Source organism: Lolium perenne, chromosome 2 (assembly GCF_019359855.2).
Source record: "Lolium perenne isolate Kyuss_39 chromosome 2, Kyuss_2.0, whole genome shotgun sequence".
Taxonomy (NCBI): domain Eukaryota; kingdom Viridiplantae; phylum Streptophyta; class Magnoliopsida; order Poales; family Poaceae; genus Lolium; species Lolium perenne.
The window spans coordinates 166783532-166807782 of NC_067245.2; the positions used below are offsets into that span (position 1 = coordinate 166783532).

Here is a 24251-nt window from a genome sequence, read left to right on the forward strand (position 1 = left end):
GGAATACACAGGAAAAAAAATCCAACATGCATAGTGTTAACAAGAAGACAGAAACATAAAATGACACTATTCACATAACATGGTGGATTTGTCTTTTTTTTTTGGTTTCTCTATATTTTAAATTTGGTTTTGCAAATTCTAGGGATTGTAAACATACATATTGTGAACATCTAGAAATTTATTGCAACATTGTTTTTTCTATTCAAAAAACAAAACAAAAATGATTAAGAACACTAGCTTATATGCTTGCAATCAACATGGAGGACCAAAAATGTGTACGTTTTATTAGTAATCAGCAGTCCCCGAACAGTGACTTGCAAAATCAGCCCAACTCATTACAAAATTCATGAATTAATCATTGACTTGGAAAACAATTACATCAGTGCACAAACCTTCTACCTTGTTTGATTTCAACAGCGCACAACAACTCCACAACACTTGTCCCAAAATAGGTCATTGTCGCCGAACGGTAAATCCTGTGACCGTCAACGAGGCACGCCAGGAATCAAAATGTGTCACTTTGCACCACCACAAAGCATCACCATCGACGGGCCCTACGGCCGGCCTTTCTCGACCTGGCCAATGTTTTCCACGAATCAAGTTTGCTTGGGGTTGGATTTCTCACTTTCCAGGTCGTCGAGAAACTTGTTGCAGGTGTTCATGGTGCGAGCGTCAAGCAGTCTGTGGTTCCAGAGTTTGATCATAACAAATCGCCAGCACCTGTTCATCCAGCGTAAAAATTATAGATCAATCGATGGGCATGTAGAGTGAGGTGTTCATAGCAAATTTCTAGAGCAGTGTTTACCATCGTAGAGTGGGGTTGTGCACGAGCTCCTGTCCGTGCTGCCGGGAGAACGCGCCGCAAGCCCAAGGTATATGACCGTCGGCTAGTACTCTGTAGTTAACGTTCATACAATGTGAAAACAGGGATATGTCTCCAGAAAGGATACAGGAGAACTATTAGCACAGTAGCTCTTCTCTACTAAACAAAATCTAGTGCGGAGGGAGAAGCATACTTCAATGCACCATACCATCGAGGACAAAGATCGAAATACCATAGTGACATATGTTGCAAAATAAAAAGCACGACTATAAGTTCTAGTGGCTGTTTGCTACGGAAAGAACACAACGAATTTCATAATCCAACTTTTCAAGTGAAGTAAATCATTTGGACAACTTTGGACCTTCTATGCCATTGTTTTTAGTGAAATTTCCAATGCTCAAAATCCTCGTTAGTACAATAGAAAAAAAAAACTCCAGTGAACACATCCATAAGCAACAACCTTTTAATGGCATATAACTAAATTTTCCATTAATAATAACACGGTATTACTTCAAAGTTTAGATTTTACATGGATCAGCCTAACGTTCTACAACTTCTATCCAAAGATCATTGAAGTAGTCCCTTTGATGGCCCCTGCACCCGCTCTCCGCTCTTCTCCTCTCGCCTAGCCTAACCCTCCAACAGCCACGCCGCCGACAGCCCACCCCTTTAGCCCTCCTCCCCCTCCCCTGCCCCCTGCCCCCATGTCGACCTTCGGTGCCAGCTCTGGCAGCCACCGCTCCGCCAGCGAGCGCTGCTGGCAAGGGTAGGAGAGCGAGTCCTCCAACACGCGATCCTACTACAACATCACCTGCAGCTCGCTAGCTCCATGGAGCTCCCCTCATCGCCGAGATCAAGCACGTGATGGACCTATGGGCAAGAGATGGTGCACCTAGACTCGGGGTCATCCACCAAACAACCTAGGACATACACTAGGTTCCTAGCAGCTAATCTGTAACTTGCTTCCTATGGGTTGTAACTCAAACTCTATCTTTTCAATGAATACATTTGCGTTTTCTGGAGAGAGAGGAAAAAAACCATTGTGGCTATATATCAGCATTTAATATCCAAAATGAATTGGTAAAAGTTGGCCAAATTTTGGTTACTCTGTCCTTAACTTCATTTTATCTGAGCAACAGTTGCTTTATGGGAATTAAAATGCTAAAACACGATTTATCAGTATAAACTATTAGAGTTGGTTCACCAAGGCCCACGATTTGTACCACCGTAAACAATAAATAATAAATAGTTGCAGCAGGTCAAATCTCTCCTATGTGTCAAGCTTCATGCACTAGCCAACGCAACCCAAAGTCTGAACTGATGGAAAGGGCTAGTGCAATCCGCTTATACACTTCAACACTATGTACCGCGATAGCCAGAACTAAGAATGAAATGTTGGGGATATGCCTGACCTTTGTCTTCGAACAAATGAATTCCACATATACATAATACGCTTCTCGTCTTTTGTAACATCAGAAAAACCATCAAGCATCTGCATTTACTCAGCGAAGTTTAGAAAACCATAATCAACTATTTATACAGATGAATGTAGCAAATAAAGATTGAGCGGAGCAAAAAAGATCATCACATCTTACCGTCATATCTTCAAAGTCAGCGATGTCATCATCAATTTCGTCTTCACTGTCATGATCTGCCAAAACTTCTTCTAGTTCCATTCTCTAGAAAATGCAAAACCAATGTCGAGCTAAATTTCAGTATCAGGGCATAAAATCATAATATAGATGAGTGCATTGCTATGATCTTTCAGGATAAAACATCAGTAGAGATGGTGGAAACACACAAAAAACAAGCATAGGAAAGAAATTTAGCAAAACAATTGGATAGCCTAGCAAAGAACAATGTCAAGTAACAAAATACCACTAACAATACCATAGAAATTAATATTGACAAGTAAAAAATTTATTAAATTTCTCCTACTAGTAAGATTGCCACCTAATATGTAATAGTCGACGTAAACGATATAGACTACCACTAATGCCAAGCAAAGAACAATGTCAAGTAACAAAATACCACTAACAATACCATATAAATTAATATAGACAAGTAACAAAATGATTAAATTCTGCATACTAGTAAGATTGCCACCTATAATATGTAATAGTCGATGTAAATGATAAGACCACCACTAATGCACATTGCGAAGATACAATGCTGTCATGTAGTCGCCATGGTAGGTGAACTTTCTTGGAGGGTATGTTTTTCAAATGATTATTGTCTTTTACTTAAATCACTCAAATATAGCAGTAAAGCGAACAAATACTACTACTTTCCACCAACCTCTGGTATTAACATACCTCAATACTTTAGACCTCTACAAAAAAATTAACGATGCAATACTAGAACAAAAGGTTAAACTTTTCCCATACGTTATATACACCTGAATAAGCATCAGCTAGTCATAAAATGAAGTATAAATATAATGTCCAAATATGATCCATATGTGCAGGCATTATGTTGCAGACATACATGTGTGTTTCAATAGGTACATGCTACCACAGAAGTGCCCAACTTGCAACAAGCATGCTTAATTGTATACACAAAAGATAGCTGAGTGTTGCATGATTGCAATCACCTGTGCCTTCTGAGAATGGAAGAATTCACGTTTTTTGCAGCAGTAGACGACTGCCAGATGAAATAAGCACAAACAAACAACAAGTTAGTTGAACAACTTCTATCAGAAGATCTAAAAAAAAACTTCTATCAGAACAGACTCAAGAAACAATTAAATGGAAAGTAACAGGATATCAAGAACATAAACACTTTAACAGAATGGACTACTTTCTGAGGTCAGCTCGATCAACGGAGAGCTTCCTTGTCTTCCCAAACTCTAGAACTGCTGGTGTTGAATGATTGCTACCGTGTAATGCGGGATGAGAATCAATTGAAGCTTGTGGCACAGAAATCCCTGAAAATATAGGCAACGTCAGGAAAATTCCTGAAAAATTCAGTTAACATCAGGAATAAAATATGCAACGGATTTCAGGCAAAATATAAATCAGTTATCCACCAGAATAAGGAAAAAATGGCTAAAATGGGGATAGAACATCCTGACACTGAGAGTAGCAGAGCATAAGAAAACAGAAACACCGGCAATGATGTAAGTTTTCCTCTACATGCTAGCCGGATTATAATGGCAAATCAACAAATAACCAGTTCACCAGACAGTAGCTAGTCAGGAGACCATATCACCACAACCAACACTGAGGTAAAGATTGAAGTACTGAACTTTCGAGGGTTCCTAGCATGCAGTGCATAAAGAATTGATAAAGCTAGTTTTGCATAACGTAGTCCAAGACAAAACTATCAACTAAAGTTAAGAACCAAAGGAGACAACACGTGTAATTGAAGGATGGGAGCTGTTCCATGAGTTTAACGAGCTGAATTAGTTCATCAAGGTGACACAGAATAAAAAAATAGAAAAAATAAATTATATCTCATCGACTATTGAATGTAATCACAATGTGCCAGAGAAGAAATTTCTCTCAAGTGCTACCCATTTCCGAAATCTTGAACAGATTCCCCACCACCATACGAACCCCGTTCAATTGCTCTTAAGTGAATTGCTAAGCGAGCATATTACTCTAATAAGGAAAAAAAAGGTGTCATGCCACGTCGCCTGCACACCATTAGCACAAGCGATAACACGACAATCCCTAGCTCAACTGAGCCACCATGAATGCATCACCGCACACCTGGGCCATGCTACTGTGTGGTCACGTTCCATGATGACAGACGCAGATGATGCCATGAACTAAGTTGTTCGGTTGATTTGGGATTCGAAAGGGGAGGAGGAAGAACTCACATTTGGGTCCATAATCTGACAGGATTCTCGAGGGCAAGACAGCCATTTCGGCAGAAAAAATATACATTTTGGGGGGGGGGGGGGGGAGTTGGTGACAACAGGGCTGACGATGGTGGCAAATAAGGGTAAGGTTTTAGAAATAGGTGGCACCGGAAGACAGATTTTATTGCTGACAAACTGAGAAAAGATCCTGTCACCATTCAGACCCAGTGCTAGAAGCTCCCACACTAGGTGTGGTCTGGGGAAGGCTTATAGAGGCAAGCCTTACCCCTGCAAAGTGCAATGCAGAGACTGCTATGGCATAAAATTTCTTTTCTCCTAGGAAAACACATCAAACATGATAAGAAATGTGAAACATTCAACCCACTAAATACTGAACCAAGGATCAGAGATACTATGGTGTGTTCATTTGAATGTAGTTTGTTTAATATGTCAAGACCCATAAGATTGAAATTACCATTTTCCTTTGGGACATAATCCACTTCTGACTCTTTATGGGCATCTTTGGATGATCCTGATTCCCTAGTATGTGCATGTACATGACCCATATTTCCTGGCGATCTTGATTCCACATTATCTTTCTGCACAGCAATAGTCATTCCAGATGATCCTGGTTCCATGATATGTGGATGTACATGCTTGGTCTTCTCGATTGTTGTTTCTAATCTTCGGCACCTCTTCTTAAACCTTGATCTGATGGAACACCGTTAAGGCTATTTGAGTAGAGAATTTAGCATTGTTGAAAGTAATGAAGTATGAGCGCACCTGTAGAAAAATACTCTCTCTCCTCGTTCATCTCCTGCAGTAGCTAGAAGCTGGAAATTGAACAGAGAGAAAATTAGGTTTCCCAATTTAAAGCAGTATTCTGACAAAAATGCAGCCCAGATCATGTGGCGCAGGATTCCATCTGATCTAGGTGCACCTTTGCCTTTTGAACTGAGAGGAAGAAAACAAGGACCAACGTTGAGATTGCATTAGTCTAATATGCATAGATGTGTTATACTTAAAACACTGGTAAAGTACTGGATTCAGTGACAAGATCTCCAAATATACCAAAAAAATATTTCTCAGCTAATGAATGGTAGTACATTCGACATCCTTGTCACAACTTACCTCCTCTCTCCTGGTATCAGTCTTCAGACTAACATAAACAGCTTGGCAATCTTCAGATACCTGTGTCGACAAGAAAATAAAACTTATTATGAATTTATGAAACATGTGTGATTGAATTAGATTTTACAAAGGAGATTTTAGAGGATAACAAACCAAGAACTCAAAGTGGAATAGCTCATGAGACGAGGTTAAATGATATTCCAGACCCTAGTACCACAAAAAAGAATCACGATATGAGATATGGTTGAGTAAACAAAAACAGAAGGCTATTGGTTTTGACAAAAAAAGGTTTAGTGGAGAAACAAAAACTAATTTTCCTCTCTACAAAAGAGAAACATCAATGTTGCAGTGCAAGATAACAAAAATATGACTGCCTTAATCATAAATTTAGGCAGGTGGGATGATCTTCAGAACCATCGCTTAGCAGCAACCAGAAACATACGACGATAGATAAAATAAAAGACATTTCCCCTCAAATTTTACCTTGAAGCTTCCACACCGTACCAAGCAAAAGGAACAAGAAAAATCTTCTGTAACTGGTAAGAAGGAATAAACATATGAATAAGAAATAGGAACCCATGATAGGGAAGACTTAAAAAACTATCTGGCTAAATGTATCTGTTATACTGATCCATAACTGAAGTAAAACAGGTAATTCTTGCAAAAAAAAAGAATAAAATGGGAAACTAAACTCTGGATCTTGATCGTGAACAGCAGTCGAAGAAAGTAGCAACATATGCCAATGCAGATCAAGCTTGCTATCATAAAGATGAACAATAAAGTAGAGATGAGTCGGTGATCATGCTGGTGGTGTGGACCGCCCCTCGCCAGCTGCGCAAGGGCACTTCGTCGGTGATCATGCTTACCGCATGGTGGATATGGAAACATCGGAACGCGGCGATCTTCGACAACGCACGGTCTTCGGTGACATCCCTATTCAACGACATAGTGGCTGAGGCGCGGCAATGGGCGGACGCGGGTGCCCGGGGAGTGCGCCTTTTGCTCCCCTAGATTAGTTTTTCTTTTTCTTGGGTCGAGTTGTACGGCGTGGTGTTCATCCGCCCTCGGACTTGTACATATAACCTTCTTTTTCTATCAATGCATCGAAACGGAAGGCTTTTGTGTTTTCGGAAAAAAAATGAAGTAGAGATGAGTCGTGAAAAAGTATTCTAAGACCGTTTTCATAAGTTTCAAAAAACATTTAGGCGCAGGTCCGCAGAAAAATCACTATAGTTGGTAATGAACTGGGAACTTTAACTCCAGGACCATGTGCAAAACAAAAAATCAACAACATAAACTTGCATGTAGTTTACGAAACATGTGTTATGAAACAGCTTGGAAGGCCCATTGTAGAAGAGGAAGAGTGGCTAACCTAGAGGCAGCAGTCAGCAGCTGCTATGTTATGTCTTAGGGTTTCTAGCAGACCAGCCTCACTTATATACCATCCCAGGTCACTTGGGCTAATGGGCCACATGGGTCAGAATAGGACGACATACTGCTAGATAGAATGCAGCCCATATACTGTCCAACACCCATCTTATGGACAAAGCAGGAAGGCTGAAGCTGGTCAAAGCCATGCTCAGAGCTATCCCCATCCACCAGCTACTCATCTACGCCAAGAAAACCCTGAAACTCATAGAGAAGATCAAGCGTGGGTTTCTCTTGGCAGGACGCAAGGAAGCTAATGGAGGGTGTTGTCACATGAATTGGAACTGGGTCTGCCACCTAAAAGTACATGGAGACCCATGTGTAGTTTTGATAATTAATGACAATCTCCAGGGACTCATGTTTTCTTTGAGCTTTACTTGTAGGACTTGTCCATAGACAATGTTTGAACCATATGTTGGCTTCAAGGTTGAAAGAAGAAGATAAAGTGATGACCAAGGCATAATCAAGGAGTGATCCGAAGATTGGTTATGAGGGAGTTGGGGCAATGACAAGGATGTCTTGAAGAAGATGGAGTGAGCTATCATGGGTATCTTCAAGACATCATAATAAAGAAAGAATAAATGGAGTGCAAGTTCAAAATGATCCATCTCGAAGATCATATGCTTGAAGCTTGCCGGTCATATGGTGAGCATGGATATGTGAACATATGCCTAAAGAGAGTCTCTCTCGTAGTGGAGTATGGGGAGCAATCCACAAGACTTCACCAAGCAAGAACAATCAAGAAAGGTGTTCCATCTTGAAGCGGACAAGATCGTCATCATCAAGCTCAAGTGGGATGCGCAAGGATAAGATTTGCTCTAGATAGGGTTTTTTTCTTACCAATCTCGTGGTGCTAGTTGGGAGACCGCTCTAGGAGATAGTTTGCCATTCTATCAAGAGGGGCTTTCAAGTGAGTAACTTGATTATCGTTCGGAGAGAGCTCAAGCCCTTGCATCCTTGGCATCATATTTCTTGGTTGTTATTTGGATCTTATCCATTTGAAGATTTAGATTTTGCGGTTATTTTCATGACAAACTCCAGTTCATCAAAAACAAATTTCGTATGAAAAACTTGTTGCATTTTTTATGTTGCAGCTCTTACCAGTTCTTCTATTAGGAAGGTTCCACACCTCTATCTACTTGGTATTTTTGTTGGACACTAATTTTCTTTATATTTTCGATAAAACAAGTTTCATCTTAATCGGAGTTTGCATGCTCAAGATATTGCGTTTTTGGTTGTGGAGATTTTACCGGTTCGTCTCTTTTAGAGAGGTCAAATCTTTCATCATTTGGTTTTATCCTCCATGGTTCGACTATGATATTTATATGCATGATGTTGTAGAGTTTGTTGTTGTGATTCCAACGAGCCCAAGATCATCAAAGTTGGAGTCCGGATGCAAAAGTTCTTGAAGTTTCCGTATCAAGCTGTTTGAGTGTTCCCAAGAGCGGTAATGCCGCCCGTAGTACCGGTCTACTACCACTTATTGCTCGTACACTTATTGCTCGTACAGCCCCTGTTTCTTGAGCGGTACTTGACCGGTATCACCACACCACGGTACTACCGGTGACCGGTACTACTGCTGGTAGGTGGTACAAGCAGTAGTACCCGGGGGGGGGGGGGGGGGGGTTATTTCAGGGGCATTCTTCCCCAATGGTTCCCCAAGCACACTTTTCTCCTCCATTGTTGACCTTCCAAAGCTTGCTTCTCCCTCCCATGATTCTTGCTCTGATTTGAGGGAAAATAGAGGAGATCTAGATTGACAATCCTACCAATCAAAATCCCCTCTTTGTGAGGGAATCCATTAGAGCTAGATCTAGGAGAAATTTGGTGTTCTCCCCCTTTGTTCTTCCTCTCTTATTCCTCCATAGCTTTTGTAGCTTTGGTGGAATTTGGGAGTGAAGGGCTTGCCATTGCATTTGGTGCATCGGTTTGAGTTCTCCATTCGTGAGCTATTACTTCAGGTGTTTTGTCAACACCCGGATTTTTAAGTCCAGATGCCTGTTATGCCATACATCGCAATCCCAGGAATATTGTTGTTGCGAGACATAACAGTTGAATATCCTAAGTCATCATTCTTTACATACCATAGTCGTCTTACAAATAGAGATCACATGATCCATATTACACAAATAGTTGATCTATTGATCAACAGACACCAAGTTCACAGTTTCATAGCGGAAGCGTAACGTAGAAGGGACTCGTGAGTTCACAGGCCAACGTCTGACGTCAGAAGGCTCCCTAGTTGTCGTGGGCGTCCTGCTGGTCATCTTCCTCATACTGATGTTCTGCTTCAGAATCTGGCCATTTGAATAGCCAGGGACACAGCCGTGAGTACTTTAAAGTACTCGCAAACTAGTACAACTGTAAGTGCTAAAAGTTCTAGTAAGGGGGTGCTAAGCTCTAGGTTATTTTGCTTAAAGCTAATTTTATTTCACAAACATTTTTGTAAACAACTCTTTCTGTGCTATCTAACTCAAGTGGGAACATTAGGGTCATTCCCACAGCTCTGCTGTGATTCCAAGTCAGAATCACCTTTCAAATTCAAATTCACCAGCCACCCTTCACCATTCATAGTTTTCAAAAAGTTCTGATGACGGAACAGTATGGCCTTTCCAACTGTCCATAACCGAGGACGCGGCTATTCGAATAGGTTTACTCTGCAGAGGTTGTACACTTGTGCCACAACAATTGCAATAGCTCGTCAGGGGTAACTGGCCCTGATTTATCGTACGCAGTACGCGAACTACCAATCATAACCTTTCATTTACATACCCTAGTATAGGCACCTCTCCCCATGAGCTTGGCCTCCCAGTGAAGACAGACGGTCGGCACAGGGAACCGCACAGGCTTGGGCCGGACATTCACCTCATCGCGCATCATATCGTATCATCTCAGTTGTTGTGGTAGAGGCAGCTTTCGGCATAACCCCGATGATGCTTGTTTAGAGGGAACCCATACTAAGACACACAAACTTCCAGTTAAGCCCTACCCAGATTCAGGTATTGTGGGGGTACGGTAAAATTGGAATGGTATCGCATCCGAACCCAACCATCAGTGTTTTTGTAAAAATTCACCAAGTCCTTCATCAGTCATATTCACCTTCAAAAATCATTCAATGGAAAGCATCTTCATTCCAAGGTTTCAAAAACTCCTTCAAAATCTTTCAATAGAATGACTCGTCATTCCAAGGTTTTCGAAAACCTATCCGTTCCCAGTTTCCCAAATGGAGTAGTCACTTTCAAAACAGCACTAGCATCTATGTATGAGGGTGCTAAGTATTTTGTTTTGCTTCTAGGCTAAGTTTGATACTCTTGTACTAGTCCAATACTAGCCAAGTGAATCATGAATCAAAAAGTACTTTGATAAAACCAAAGTAAAAAGGCTTGTAAAGCAAATACTGGAAAGCAGGAGCAGAAGTATAAAGTAGATAAAGTAATGCCTTGCTCATGGTGAGCTTTGCAAGTCGCAAGATTAGCATCTTGCATTGGGGGTCAACTTGCAAGGGTCTAGTTTGGATTGGTAATAGTTGGCTAACTTTACTCTTCTAGTAACCAACTTGTACTTTGATCAACGTTAACTATAAAAGTAACTCATTTAGAAAACAAGTAGAAACTGGTAAAGTAAAAACTTGGGATGGGTTCACATAAGCAAAGCTAAGCAACATGGTGTCTTGCCCCAAAGGAGCTTTGCACTTTATCAGCATATTACTTACAAGCTAAGTAGTTTAGCTTGCAAACAATATTATTGATAAAAGCTTGCAAGGGTAAAAACTTGCAAAGATATCATCTTGCATAGTATTTTAGCTTGCAAACCATATCATGGATAAAAACTTGCATGGGTATGGGCTTGCAAATAATCTCATTGATAATAGCTTGCCTTGGTAGAGAGTGGGGGTCTAAGTTCTCTTCTCCTTCCTTGTGGTAGAAGTCCTCCTCTTCCTGCTGGTCTCCGGTACTAGCGTCTAAAATACGAATACGGGGTACACCATTATCCTACCAAACTTACATACTAACTAATCACACACAAGCTTCACACAGCTTAAACTAGCATCTCACACTACTATTAAGTGGGTGGAGGTGTTCCTCTTATTCAAGAAAAATAATTTCCTCTCATACTAAATTAGGTGTTACTTTTAATTATTCAGAGAAATAAATTCCTCTCATTATCTTATTAAGATTTAATTTCTCTCATGAACAAAATATGACCTAGGTTGACTACAGTCAACCTCTTCATACTCATCATTTAAGAAAATGATTTAAATGAGGTTCCATACCTCATACAATTTAATACTAACAGGGGTAATGATTTAATATCACCAAATACTCAACATGAGATTATATAGACCATGGTCCATACCTCATGTTGAAATACTGGAGAACAAGATTTAAATGAGAAGGAACCTCTCATAAGATTTACACCTAGTTGTAACTGGGTTAACCACTATCATTGAGGTGAGTTCACATCCTCAACAATTCATTGATTATTCTAACCTTACTTGTACTCACACCAATATTGCAATTAAGGTGCATTGGTGGTATTGCTTGAGGAAAAGTAATTTCCTCTCCTTACCTGTGTAAAAGATAATTTCCATATGGTTCTTGAGAAATACCTTTCTCTCATTGAAAACTTCTTAAGATTTAATTTCTCAAATAATCATGCATGAAATCATGTTGACTCAAGTCAACCATTCATTATCATTATTTGAGAAATAGATTTAAATGAGGTAAAATACCCCATACCATTTAATAACACTACATAGGATTTAAATCTCTAAGTAATTCATATAAGTGAGTTTGTCCAGGGGTCCAAACATCACATGAATTCCTTGGAGACAAGATTTAAATGAAGCATAAGACTTCACATGCATTACTTAGTAATTTTGGACAATATCAACTAGTTAAACTAGCCATATTGCACACTAATGAAACTAGGGCATGATCATGCAAGGTGACCACACCATTTTCTTGCAGAAACAATTAGTGTAAGTCAAATGTGAGCTAAAGGAGTTGGAATTAACTTAAAATCATTTGTGGTTGATTTTTAAGAATTAATCTAAGGCAGAAAAGTCCCTGCCTTGTTATTTTTGTCAGATTATTTCTACACAAGATCTTGGGGTGGGACCAGTGGCATTGGATAGATATTTTCCTAAGCTTTCCAACGGTATAAAATTCACTAAATTTGGTTTAGCCAATTTGAAAAGGTTGAGTTTCAAAGGGGAGGCAGTATTACAATTAAATGGAAAAGTTTAAAAGGGGTTTGAATTAACAGGGCCGGCGGGAAAATAAACGGCCCAAAGGTTTAAAAATGCTCGGGGCAGAGTTGGGCCGGCCCAGCTAACGTCCAAATGGGCCACCGACAGTGGGAGGTCCACCTCGGCGACGGTGACTTACCGAAACGGTACGCGCGAGTGGTGGCCGTGCGATCGATCAAGATCCAACGGCGGGGGATCGTCGTCGTCGACGCGAGGCGGCGCCGGCACGGCGAGGCACGAGGGTCGGCGGCGAGCCGGGACGTCGGCGAGCGGCGGCGTTGATGCGGTGTCGATGTTGTAGACGACGGCGAGTGCGCCTGGTACGTATGGTGTCGCCGATGGTGCTTGGATTCGTCGGCGGCGATCTCGGCTCCTCCGCGGGCTCCGGCGAGAAATTGGAGGGCTCCTGAGCGATTGAGGGAGAGGACGGTCGAGGATGATCGAAGAGAGAGGGAAGCAAACGAGTGTGAAGAAATCGTCCGAGTTGCTCTCTTTTTATAGCGGCGCGAGGTGCCGCGGGGGTGAGCTCGGGTCGACCGTGGCGCGGTGTTCCGGTGAGCGAAGGGGCAAGGTGAGGGCAGTGGCTAGGTAGGTGACATCCAGCGAGGCTAACGCGCGTGGTGGCGAGGGTGGGGACGGTCCGCGACGACGCATTGCGTCCGTGTCTGCGGCGGCGTCCGCGGGAAAATGGCGAGGGTGTCGATGGCGACAGGCGGCGCGAGAGCACGGGTCCGTGTCAGGCGGGTTGGCGCGGCGACGGCGAAGCTCAACGTGCAGAGAGAGGGTCCAGGGGAGGCGTGTTGCGGCGAGGCGACGCGTGGCCTGTGCTGCCCGTGGTGCGCGCGGGTGCGACGCCCACGGCATGCACATGTCACCCTGGGCGCGACGCGTTTCCGGCGGGGGCGTGTCGATCTCCCGGCAGGTTGGTCTAGGATGCAATAGGGAGTCGAGGTGGAGCTTACGGACATGGTGGGCACGGGCCGGGGTGAAGGAGAGGAGAGGGAGCACGGCATGGCCGGCATGCCATTGGCATGGTCATGGCTAGGCCATGTCTTGCCCTTCCCTAGGGTTTCTGTGGTGTGTGAGGCAGAGAGGGGGCAAGGAAACATGTAGGGTTGGTTTGGGTAGGTTAGAGTTAGGATAGAACACTATTTCAAATAGTGGGGGTTGTTCCCTATTTATGTTTCATCAAATTTTGCCCAAAATTGATTTAGCTCATATGGTGGACAAATTTGAAAAGGGTGTGTTTGATTTGGTTCTAAAAGACCAGAGGCAAAGAGAAGTGGTGGTGGAATGGTTGAATGCAAAGAATTGCAAAAATGGGCAAAGTGAGATTGTTGATCATGATATAAAGTTCCCATTTTGGATGAACCTAGCTATTGATCAAAGATGATTTTGGCCAGGGGGTCTTTACCAAAGTTGCTCACCTTGATGTGCTCTTGGATGACATGCAAAGAGTTGGGAAAGTTTAGATTGAAAAACTTGAAATGGAGAGGCTCAAAGTAGTGACCAGAATAATAATGGCAGATTTGACCATTATTGTATGTGAGCCAAAATTGAGTTGGAAAAAGATTTGAATTGGGTTTCTCTGATTCCACAAGTTGTAATAAATGTTTAGTAACATTATTCAACTCATGGTGCAGGCCAAAATGGTCTAGGGTCAAAATTTATAAAAAATGGCATAAGCCCTATGTGAGGGTTTTGTGATTTTCTCCCTATTTATCCTTTTATTTTTCTTGGCCTCACTTTGACAAGAGTGAGGTTTATTTGGTGTTAGATTGAGTGAGGTGAAAGGTTCCAACCATTTTGAGACAAGGTTGGTGCCTAGGTCAAGGTTTTGATAATTTGGCCCTAAGTATATGTGAAGGAAGAAAATGGAATTATCCCACTATTGGGTTTCTCTCCATTTGATTGGACTTGCCTTGACTCTAATGTCATTCTTACTAGTTTAGAAACATTCTCAAACCATTGAAACTATTCCAAAAGGTCTAGCTCAAAGATTTGCAAAATTGGCCAAAACACATAAGAGATGACCAGTCAATTCTTCTTATTTTGGTAAGGTGCTCCCCTTGCTTTACTTGAGCAAGGTTGAGGGTCACATTAGGTTTAGATTGGGTTCAGAGATGGTTTCACACCATTTGGTAAAAGTAGAAGTGCATTGGACAAGGATTGGTGAAAATGGCTATGGATCACATATGCCTCCATGCATATGTGGCATTTGATTTTAATTGAACTTGGCTTGACCCACTTGATGTTGTTGAGAGTTGAAAAGGTCTATAGGAGTGATCCCACCATTCAATTTCAAGTCTAGGGTCAAGATCCTCAATTTCCCAGATTTGATATTTTGCTCTCATATGCCTCTATGGCATTATTACTCTCTTTTTGAAAACCTTCTGTTCCACTTTGGATTGTGTGGGAAAAGTACTAGACAAGGTTCAAGAGGGTTTTCCAATCTTCTAAACAAAGTAGAAAGATCTAGGATAAAGTTTTACAAAATAGCCATAGGCATATATGCCTCTTTCTAAAATAAGGGTTTTTTTTTCCCTTTTATTGAACTCTTCAAAGATTGATGACAAGAGGGGTGTGGTTTAGGGTTTAATAAGTTTTGTAATGGTGCACCACCATTTAGCAAAATAAGAAAAGGTAGGGTTTAAGATTTTTCTTATTTGATTTCTTTCTCTTTTAACTTTATTTGGTTTGTGATCTTCACTTGATCACTCTAGGGTTTGAGGGTGTACCACACAAGTATACTACACTCATCAAGGCAAAAACACAAGTAATAGGTAGGAGCACTAAGCATAATACCTTATATAAGAAAAGTTTTTGTTGGTTCTCATTTTTGGAGAAAAGAAATTCATTTTTGCTTTGTTTTGAAATTTGGGGTGTTACAAACCCTTCCCCTTTAAACAAATCTCGTCCCGAGATTTTAAGAAGAGTTGGGTTCCTAGGAGAGATTGGGTGATATGATTTAGCAGGAAACATACTTGTCATGTTCTGAGATGCTTCTTGTGCTTCGGCGGTCTTCAGGTTGTAGTAGCGACCGGTGCGGTTGTTCGGGTAGTTTGGAGCAAACTTTCTTCTAGTGGCGATACGGTCTTTGTCGCCGTGCGTGCAGCGGGGTTGGCGGCGATCTTGGCAAGCTTCTTGCGGCATTCATTGGAGTAATGACCCACAGTTCCACATTCATAGCAGGTTACCGTTGACCTGTCGTTTTGTGTAATGGGTACAGCGTTGCTTCCAGTCCTTGGGGCTTTGTTAGTGGCTCTCCTCGGACACTTGTTAGAGTAGTGACCGGTAACACCACATGCGTAGCAAGTCACATCGGACTTGGCTCTGGGGGCATGGTGGGGTGTTGGAATGAGTTGTTCTAGTGATGCTATCTTCACGCGGAGGCGGGCAATGAGGTAGTCCTTCTTGGCGTGTTGATGGCGAAGTGCCTTGCGCTCCATGGCAAGGATGTTGATGGCGTCAGTCATCTTTGCGTGCTCAGTGGGTATCTGATTGGCTGGGGCCCGGGAGTTGTTGCGGGTCGGAGGGGCCATCTGAACATCGAAGTAGATAATAAGGTAAGAGGGAAACTTCTATGGTTTGTTTGAGTTAAAAATTCAAGAATTTTAAAACTTGAAGACTTGAGGAGTGTTGAGGGGGTAAAAACCAGCAACACTTTTTCATTCATACCAAACATCACACATTACAAATCTAACACACCGTTGGTTTGAAGAACCATTCTTTCGTTCTACGATACAAGGGATCCTGATACAACTCACACCTACTTAAGTGCTGGAGTGATACTACTCTTCTGGGTGGACTCTTCTTCTTCACGGTTGAGGTGCTTGGCGAGAGGCGAGGGTGTTGTCCAAATCCCTGCGGGTTTTGTACTGCCTGAAGTCCTGAGGTGCTTCAGAGGGGTTCATCTTTGGTTGTGGTGGGGGCATGGTCATTGGTCTTCCCCAGGGGTCATGTCTTGGGTAGTAGATGAAGCGAGTGTTCTTGATCTTGTCCTCATTTTGTCCACATAGACGAAAAATTGCTTCTTGCATTGCTTCAGCTAGTCCTTTCTTCCAAGTGTTTTCCGTTACAGAAATCCAAATGGTTTCCCATACCGGGGCATCAAGCTTCCTTCGTAGATCAGTAGAAACGTCCCACTGAGGGGGTTCTCCTGCCTTAGCCTTGAGTGGTATCCCGAAGAACTTGGGGTACGGGTGTCCTAGATAATCCACTAGTTGCTTCAACTCTTTTTCGAACTTGAGGTCACCTTCGGGACCAAGCTGATAGGACTCCCATTGGTACGTCATCTGTGAGCAAAGAGGAGTAATTAGAGAAGTAGTCAAGTGCGCAAAATTTTAGGTACGTTTGCAAAGAAAGTAGAGATTGCTCATTTTTTTTTTTTTGAAAAAGGATTTCAAGGATAAGAGTAAGAACAAGTTTTCACAAATATTCACTTCATTGGTTTTTGAAACTAAGTTTTTCCGACGTCCATTCTAACTAGGGTCTCCTAAGGTCAAACAATGGCTCTGATACCAACTTGTCAACACCCGGATTTTTAAGTCCAGATGCCTGTTATGCCATACATCGCAATCCCAGGAATATTGTTGTTGCGAGACATAACAGTTGAATATCCTAAGTCATCATTCTTTACATACCATAGTCGTCTTACAAATAGAGATCACATGATCCATATTACACAAATAGTTGATCTATTGATCAACAGACACCAAGTTCACAGTTTCATAGCGGAAGCGTAACGTAGAAGGGACTCGTGAGTTCACAGGCCAACGTCTGACGTCAGAAGGCTCCCTAGTTGTCGTGGGCGTCCTGCTGGTCATCTTCCTCATACTGATGTTCTGCTTCAGAATCTGGCCATTTGAATAGCCAGGGACACAGCCGTGAGTACTTTAAAGTACTCGCAAACTAGTACAACTGTAAGTGCTAAAAGTTCTAGTAAGGGGGTGCTAAGCTCTAGGTTATTTTGCTTAAAGCTAATTTTATTTCACAAACATTTTTGTAAACAACTCTTTCTGTGCTATCTAACTCAAGTGGGAACATTAGGGTCATTCCCACAGCTCTGCTGTGATTCCAAGTCAGAATCACCTTTCAAATTCAAATTCACCAGCCACCCTTCACCATTCATAGTTTTCAAAAAGTTCGATGACGGAACAAAGATGGCCTTTCCAATCGTCCATAACCGAGGACGCGGCTATTCGAATAGGTTTACTCTGCAGAGGTTGTACACTTGTGCCACAACAATTGCAATAGCTCGTCGGGGTAATCGGCCCCGATTTATCGTACGCAGACGCGAACTACCAATCATAACCTTTCATTTACATACCCTAGTATAGGCACCTCTCCCCATGAGCTTGGCCTCCCAGTGAAGACAGATACTCGGCACAGGAACCGCACAGGCTTGGGCCGGACATTCACCTCATCGCGCATCATATCGTATCATCTCGCTTGTTGTGGTAGAGGCTTTCGCATAACCCCGATGATGCTTGTTTAGAGGGAACCCATACTAAGACACACAAACTTCCGCTTAAGCCCTACCCGTATCTGTATTGTGGGGGTACGGTAAAATTGGAATGGTATCGCATCCGAACCCAACCATCAGTGTTTTTGTAAAAATTCACCAAGTCCTTCATCAGTCATATTCACCTTCAAAAATCATTCAATGGAAAGCATCTTCATTCCAAGGTTTCAAAAACTCCTTCAAAATCTTTCAATAGAATGACTCGTCATTCCAAGGTTTTCGAAAACCTATCCGTTCCCAGTTTCCCAAATGGAGTAGTCACTTTCAAAACAGCACTAGCATCTATGTATGAGGGTGCTAAGTATTTTGTTTTGCTTCTAGGCTAAGTTTGATACTCTTGTACTAGTCCAATACTAGCCAAGTGAATCATGAATCAAAAAGTACTTTGATAAAACCAAAGTAAAAAGGCTTGTAAAGCAAATACTGGAAAGCAGGAGCAGAAGTATAAAGTAGATAAAGTAATGCCTTGCTCATGGTGAGCTTTGCAAGTCGCAAGATTAGCATCTTGCATTGGGGGTCAACTTGCAAGGGTCTAGTTTGGATTGGTAATAGTTGGCTAACTTTACTCTTCTAGTAACCAACTTGTACTTTGATCAACGTTAACTATAAAAGTAACTCATTTAGAAAACAAGTAGAAACTGGTAAAGTAAAAACTTGGGATGGGTTCACATAAGCAAAGCTAAGCAACATGGTGTCTTGCCCCAAAGGAGCTTTGCACTTTATCAGCATATTACTTACAAGCTAAGTAGTTTAGCTTGCAAACAATATTATTGATAAAAGCTTGCAAGGGTAAAAACTTGCAAAGATATCATCTTGCATAGTATTTTAGCTTGCAAACCATATCATGGATAAAAACTTGCATGGGTATGGGCTTGCAAATAATCTCATTGATAATAGCTTGCCTTGGTAGAGAGTGGGGGTCTAAGTTCTCTTCTCCTTCCTTGTGGTAGAAGTCCTCCTCTTCCTGCTGGTCTCCGGTACTAGCGTCTAAAATACGAATGAGATTAATGCACGGGAGGTCCCTAAAGTATGGGCGCACCGTATGCAGGTCCCCGAAGTATAAAAGGCGTTGGTGTCAGTCCCTGATGTTTTTAAGTGATGCACCGCAGGTCCTAAACGTCTTTGACCGTGCATTGACCGGTGCCACGTAGGAAGAAATGCCACGGTGGCAAACCGCCTGGTGCTCGGTCAAAGACGTTTAGGACTGCGGTGCATCACTTAAAAACATCGGGGACCGAGCCAACGCCTTTTATACTTTGGGGACTGCATACGATGTACCCCATACTTTAGGGACCTCCGTGCATTAATCTCTAAATAAAGGGTAGTCAAGCAAGTGAATATCCTTGTATGGTTTAGCGGATTGGGATTCATAGTGGGATTTGGATCGAAACGGTGAGTCGGTGATGTAAGTAGGATTTCGGTAGTAGGATCGAGATTCTGACTACCTTGCTTTTATCTCAGTATCGACAACAATAATTGACTCTATATGTTGTTAGTTTTGATTATTTCATAGTATTGATCCACTCTTGACACCCTTGGATGTAATTTTATGACTTATATTACTCTACAGTTATATTGTACATTTGATAAGCTATCATCAGCACATATGTATTTGTATGCCATGTATGTACATTTTTTTTTGCGAATTCATGTATGTACATTTTAAGTTGAAGAAAGCGTGGGGAAACCTACGATATCGCCTCGATCCTTTTTAATTGACTTGGATTTTGTATAAAGTTATAATAAATCTGAGTCAATTAAAAGGGATTGGAGGAGTAGCTCTGTTACAGGGCACATTATTTGCCGAGATTAATGCACGGAGGTCCTAAAGTATGGGGTACACTGTATGCAGGTCCCCAAAGTATAAAAGGCGTTGGCCCAGTCCCTGATGTTTTTAAGTGATGCACCGCAGGTCCTAAACGTCTTTGACCGAGCACCAGGCGGTTTGCCACCGTGGCATTTCTTCCTACGTGGCACCGGTCAATGCACGGTCAAAGACGTTTAGGACCTGCGGTGCATCACTTAAAAACATCAGGGACTGACACCAACGCCTTTTATACTTCGGGGACCTGCATACGGTGCGCCCCATACTTTAGGGACCTCCCGTGCATTAATCTCAATACGAATACGGGGTACACCATTATCCTACCAAACTTACATACTAACTAATCACACACAAGCTTCACACAGCTTAAACTAGCATCTCACACTACTATTAAGTGGGTGGAGGTGTTCCTCTTATTCAAGAAAAATAATTTCCTCTCATACTAAATTAGGTGTTACTTTTAATTATTCAGAGAAATAAATTCCTCTCATTATCTTATTAAGATTTAATTTCTCTCATGAACAAAATATGACCTAGGTTGACTACAGTCAACCTCTTCATACTCATCATTTAAGAAAATGATTTAAATGAGGTTCCATACCTCATACAATTTAATACTAACAGGGGTAATGATTTAATATCACCAAATACTCAACATGAGATTATATAGACCATGGTCCATACCTCATGTTGAAATACTGGAGAACAAGATTTAAATGAGAAGGAACCTCTCATAAGATTTACACCTAGTTGTAACTGGGTTAACCACTATCATTGAGGTGAGTTCACATCCTCAACAATTCATTGATTATTCTAACCTTACTTGTACTCACACCAATATTGCAATTAAGGTGCATTGGTGGTATTGCTTGAGGAAAAGTAATTTCCTCTCCTTACCTGTGTAAAAGATAATTTCCATATGGTTCTTGAGAAATACCTTTCTCTCATTGAAAACTTCTTAAGATTTAATTTCTCAAATAATCATGCATGAAATCATGTTGACTCAAGTCAACCATTCATTATCATTATTTGAGAAATAGATTTAAATGAGGTAAAATACCCCATACCATTTAATAACACTACATAGGATTTAAATCTCTAAGTAATTCATATAAGTGAGTTTGTCCAGGGGTCCAAACATCACATGAATTCCTTGGAGACAAGATTTAAATGAAGCATAAGACTTCACATGCATTACTTAGTAATTTTGGACAATATCAACTAGTTAAACTAGCCATATTGCACACTAATGAAACTAGGGCATGATCATGCAAGGTGACCACACCATTTTCTTGCAGAAACAATTAGTGTAAGTCAAATGTGAGCTAAAGGAGTTGGAATTAACTTAAAATCATTTGTGGTTGATTTTTAAGAATTAATCTAAGGCAGAAAAGTCCCTGCCTTGTTATTTTTGTCAGATTATTTCTACACAAGATCTTGGGGTGGGACCAGTGGCATTGGATAGATATTTTCCTAAGCTTTCCAACGGTATAAAATTCACTAAATTTGGTTTAGCCAATTTGAAAAGGTTGAGTTTCAAAGGGGAGGCAAGATTACAATTAAATGGAAAAGTTTAAAAGGGGTTTGAATTAACGGGGCCGGCGGGAAAATAAACGGCCCAAAGGTTTAAAAATGCTCGGGCGTAGTTGGGCCGGCCACTAACGTCCCAGCGCGGCCAATGGTGACAGTGGGGAGGTCCACCTGTCAGCGACGGTGACTTACCGAAACGGTACGCGCGAGTGGTGGCCGTGCGATCAGATCAAGATCCAACGGCGGGGGATCGTCGTCGTCGACGCGAGGGCGGCGCTGGCACGGCGAGGCACGGGGGTCGGCGGCGAGCTGGGACGTCGGCGAGCGGCGGCGTTGATGCAGGTCGATGTTGTAGACGACGGCGAGTGCGCTGGTACAGATGGTGTCGCCGATGGTGCTTGGATTCGTCGGCGGCGATCTCAGCTCCTCCGCGGGCTCCGGCGAGAAATTGGAGGGCTCCAGTGAGCGATTGAGGGAGAGGGACGGTCGAGGATGATCAGAAGAGAGAGGGAAGCAAACGAGTGTGAAGAAATCGTCCAGGGTTGCTCTCTTTTTATAGCGGCGCGAGGTGCTGCGGGGGTGAGCTCGGGTCGACCGTGGCGCGGCTGTTCCGGTGAGCGAAGGGGCAAGGTGAGGGCAGGGCTAGGTAGGTGACATCCAGGCGAGGCTAACGCGCGTGGTGGCGAGGTGGGGGACGGTCTGGCGACGACGCATTGCGTCCGTGTCTACGGCGGCGTCCGCGGGAAAATGGCGAGGGTGTCGATGGCGACAGGCGGCGCGAGAGCACGGGTCCGTGTCAGGCGGGTTGGCGCGGCGACGGCGAAGCTCAACGTGCAGAGAGAGGGTCCAGGGGAGGCGTGTTGCGGCGAGGCGACGCGTGGCCTGTGCTGCCCGTGGTGCGCGCGGGTGCGACGCCCACGGCATGCACATGTCACCCTGGGCGCGACGCGTTTCCGGCGGGGGCGTGTCGATCTCCGGCAGGGGTTGGTCTAGGATGCAATAGGGAGTCGAGGTGGAGCTTCTGGACATGGTGGGCACGGCTGGGGGTGAAGGAGAGGAGAGGGAGCACGGCATGGCCGGCATGCCATTGGCATGGTCATGGCTAGGCCATGTCTTGCCCTTCCCTAGGGTTTCTGTGGTGTGTGAGGCAGAGAGGGGGCAAGGAAACATGTAGGGTTGGTTTGGGTAGGTTAGAGTTAGGATAGAACACTATTTCAAATAGTGGGGGTTGTTCCCTATTTATGTTTCATCAAATTTTGCCCAAAATTGATTTAGCTCATATGGTGGACAAATTTGAAAAGGGTGTGTTTGATTTGGTTCTAAAAGACCAGAGGCAAAGAGAAGTGGTGGTGGAATGGTTGAATGCAAAGAATTGCAAAAATGGGCAAAGTGAGATTGTTGATCATGATATAAAGTTCCCATTTTGGATGAACCTAGCTATTGATCAAAGATGATTTTGGCCAGGGGGTCTTTACCAAAGTTGCTCACCTTGATGTGCTCTTGGATGACATGCAAAGAGTTGGGAAAGTTTAGATTGAAAAACTTGAAATGGAGAGGCTCAAAGTAGTGACCAGAATAATAATGGCAGATTTGACCATTATTGTATGTGAGCCAAAATTGAGTTGGAAAAAGATTTGAATTGGGTTTCTCTGATTCCACAAGTTGTAATAAATGTTTAGTAACATTATTCAACTCATGGTGCAGGCCAAAATGGTCTAGGGTCAAAATTTATAAAAAATGGCATAAGCCCTATGTGAGGGTTTTGTGATTTTCTCCCTATTTATCCTTTTATTTTTCTTGGCCTCACTTTGACAAGAGTGAGGTTTATTTGGTGTTAGATTGAGTGAGGTGAAAGGTTCCAACCATTTTGAGACAAGGTTGGTGCCTAGGTCAAGGTTTTGATAATTTGGCCCTAAGTATATGTGAAGGAAGAAAATGGAATTATCCCACTATTGGGTTTCTCTCCATTTGATTGGACTTGCCTTGACTCTAATGTCATTCTTACTAGTTTAGAAACATTCTCAAACCATTGAAACTATTCCAAAAGGTCTAGCTCAAAGATTTGCAAAATTGGCCAAAACACATAAGAGATGACCAGTCAATTCTTCTTATTTTGGTAAGGTGCTCCCCTTGCTTTACTTGAGCAAGGTTGAGGGTCACATTAGGTTTAGATTGGGTTCAGAGATGGTTTCACACCATTTGGTAAAAGTAGAAGTGCATTGGACAAGGATTGGTGAAAATGGCTATGGATCACATATGCCTCCATGCATATGTGGCATTTGATTTTAATTGAACTTGGCTTGACCCACTTGATGTTGTTGAGAGTTGAAAAGGTCTATAGGAGTGATCCCACCATTCAATTTCAAGTCTAGGGTCAAGATCCTCAATTTCCCAGATTTGATATTTTGCTCTCATATGCCTCTATGGCATTATTACTCTCTTTTTGAAAACCTTCTGTTCCACTTTGGATTGTGTGGGAAAAGTACTAGACAAGGTTCAAGAGGGTTTTCCAATCTTCTAAACAAAGTAGAAAGATCTAGGATAAAGTTTTACAAAATAGCCATAGGCATATATGCCTCTTTCTAAAATAAGGGTTTTTTTTTCCCTTTTATTGAACTCTTCAAAGATTGATGACAAGAGGGGTGTGGTTTAGGGTTTAATAAGTTTTGTAATGGTGCACCACCATTTAGCAAAATAAGAAAAGGTAGGGTTTAAGATTTTTCTTATTTGATTTCTTTCTCTTTTAACTTTATTTGGTTTGTGATCTTCACTTGATCACTCTAGGGTTTGAGGGTGTATCACACAAGTATACTACACTCATCAAGGCAAAAACACAAGTAATAGGTAGGAGCACTAAGCATAATACCTTATATAAGAAAAGTTTTTGTTGGTTCTCATTTTTGGAGAAAAGAAATTCATTTTTGCTTTGTTTTG

At 42.2% G+C, this 24251-nt stretch overlaps 1 pseudogene; it reads right to left on the reverse strand.

Annotated features, from left to right (window-relative positions):
- Nucleotides 1-314: 314 nt before the first annotated feature.
- Nucleotides 315-24251, reverse strand: part of LOC127333817 (polycomb group protein EMF2B-like) — a 36482-nt pseudogene continuing 12545 nt past the window's right edge.